This window comes from Schistocerca cancellata, unplaced genomic scaffold (assembly GCF_023864275.1).
Source record: "Schistocerca cancellata isolate TAMUIC-IGC-003103 unplaced genomic scaffold, iqSchCanc2.1 HiC_scaffold_674, whole genome shotgun sequence".
NCBI classification, from domain to species: domain Eukaryota; kingdom Metazoa; phylum Arthropoda; class Insecta; order Orthoptera; family Acrididae; genus Schistocerca; species Schistocerca cancellata.
In genome coordinates this window covers 110,001-112,500 of record NW_026046685.1, presented here as the reverse complement: position 1 = coordinate 112,500, position 2,500 = coordinate 110,001, and the positions used below count along the sequence as shown (strand labels likewise).

The following is a 2,500-nucleotide window of genomic DNA, read 5'->3' as shown; positions in this document are numbered from 1 at the left end:
AGAACCGAGGTCCTATTCCATTATTCCATGCACACAGTATTCAGGCGGGCTTGCCTGCTTTAAGCACTCTAATTTGTTCAAAGTAAACGTGCCGGCCCACCCAGACACTCAATAAAGAGCACCTTGGTAGGATTTCAACGGGGTCCGCCTCGGGACGCACGAACACGCACGAGGCGGTCGCACGCCTTCGGCTCGCCCCACCGGCAGGACGTCCCACGATACATGCCAGTTAAACACCGACGGGCGGTGAACCAACAGCGTGGGACACAAATCCAACTACGAGCTTTTTAACCGCAACAACTTTAATATACGCTATTGGAGCTGGAATTACCGCGGCTGCTGGCACCAGACTTGCCCTCCAATAGATACTCGTTAAAGGATTTAAAGTGTACTCATTCCGATTACGGGGCCTCGGATGAGTCCCGTATCGTTATTTTTCGTCACTACCTCCCCGTGCCGGGAGTGGGTAATTTGCGCGCCTGCTGCCTTCCTTGGATGTGGTAGCCGTTTCTCAGGCTCCCTCTCCGGAATCGAACCCTGATTCCCCGTTACCCGTTACAACCATGGTAGGCGCAGAACCTACCATCGACAGTTGATAAGGCAGACATTTGAAAGATGCGTCGCCGGTACGAGGACCGTGCGATCAGCCCAAAGTTATTCAGAGTCACCAAGGCAAACGGACCGGACGAGCCGACCGATTGGTTTTGATCTAATAAAAGCGTCCCTTCCATCTCTGGTCGGGACTCTGTTTGCATGTATTAGCTCTAGAATTACCACAGTTATCCAAGTAACGTGGGTACGATCTAAGGAACCATAACTGATTTAATGAGCCATTCGCGGTTTCACCTTAATGCGGCTTGTACTGAGACATGCATGGCTTAATCTTTGAGACAAGCATATGACTACTGGCAGGATCAACCAGGGAGCTGCGTCAACTAGAGCTGAGCAGCCGGCCGCCCGGGAGTGTGTCCCAGGGGCCCGCGCGAACACGCAAGCGTCCGCTCAATTATTCTGCAAACAGGAGGAGGCTGAGCTCCCCTGCACAATACACCTCGAAACCCTCTCAGGTCCCGGCGGCGCGCAGCGCCGTCCTAAGTACTTGGTCGGGTTCGAGAGAGGCGCAATCGCCCGGAGTTAGGCGAGTAGACGCTTTAGGTGCGACCACCCGTGCTCCCAACTGAGCTTGCCGCTGCCGACAGAGGCCCGGGAGCGTGCTGTCGTGGCATTGCCGGCGGGAGACAACACGCGCCACCTACGGTGACCGGCAGCTCCAACGCCAGCGCCACAGAAGGGCAAAGGCCCCACGTGGGTGCCGAAGCGAACTCTCCCAGCACAGCGCACGTGCCAACACGTCTGCACAACTGCGATACAAACCACCAGCGAGAACCGCTGGGGCGACCGAGCAGCAGACGGCGTCGCGGCGCCGAGTGCCGGGCGGCGGCGCATCCTCAACGCACACAGTCCTCAGTCGGACCAGCACACTGCAGATGTCCACCGCGCTTCGCACCGGGCCCGCGAGGACCCACTTTGGCCGCCCGGCGCCGCGCGCAGGGTGCCCCGGCGCGCAGCTGCGCCGCCTGCCGCGTCCGTCGGCCGGCGCGCCTGCCACTGGGCGCCCCCACCAGCCGGCTGTAGCGCGTGCGCCCACGCACCGCGCGGCCAGCACGCCGGGCGGCCCCCCCTCACCGGCCGGGGACGGTCCCACCCAGCCACCGCCGCGTATCGCTTCACACACAGATTTGCCCTTACTGATTTACCTCCAGCAACAACAACCGTACCACAATGGGTTTACCAGTTGTTCATTTGCGTAACGTCACCAGCAAACGTAGACGTCCATCCCAGTTTGCAAATGCAACGATTATTGCATACCTGTCTGTTAGGTGTCACGACACACTACGTCTGCCCACATACACGCAACAAAATGTGCACGACTAGAGAACACGTGGGAGGTGGCCCCCTACGTATGCGATGTCCATTACGAGACCGACTGTCAACCAGCATCTGTACCATGTCGCAGATGTGGAACGCGGTGCACCATGCTATCACACTGTGTGAGAAGAGACGACTACGTTTGAATACACGCGCCACTACATCAACAGACGGCTCATGCTGATCGCCATCCAGGGCGTCCGTTACTCCCACACGTCTCTATGGCGTACCACACTGCAATGTAGCTGTTATGGGGAGACGGCACGTGGCTGAGTGCACAACATTTGGACCGTATGGTTCGCTGTTGTTGGGCGCAGTCGTTGTACGGTCACACATGTGCCACAGCGTATCATTCAGTACATACGGACCTATGTGCAGTACAATGTGAGGGTTAAGCTTACGACATCAGCGGACAGTGGACACAGGCCGTACCACGACGTAGACTGAGCGCTTCGACATGCGAATGCCAGTGAACAGCTGCGAAGGGCATTGAACACGCAAGCACCTGAACGACCAGCGTGCGAAGGCAGGGGGGAGGGGGGGGGCGATGTACATCCTGCAGTCGTCCACA

The 2,500-nt window shown here is 58.1% G+C and overlaps 1 non-coding gene across 1 annotated transcript in view; it reads right to left on the bottom strand.

The window, feature by feature from the left end:
* Positions 1 to 925, bottom strand: part of LOC126138903 (small subunit ribosomal RNA) — a 1,909-nt gene extending 984 nt beyond the window's left edge. The window contains exon 1 of the ribosomal RNA XR_007528397.1: positions 1 to 925. This exon is cut by the window's left edge and continues 984 nt beyond it. This is a non-coding gene — a ribosomal RNA (small subunit ribosomal RNA).
* Between the last annotated feature and the right edge of the window lie 1,575 nt (positions 926 to 2,500).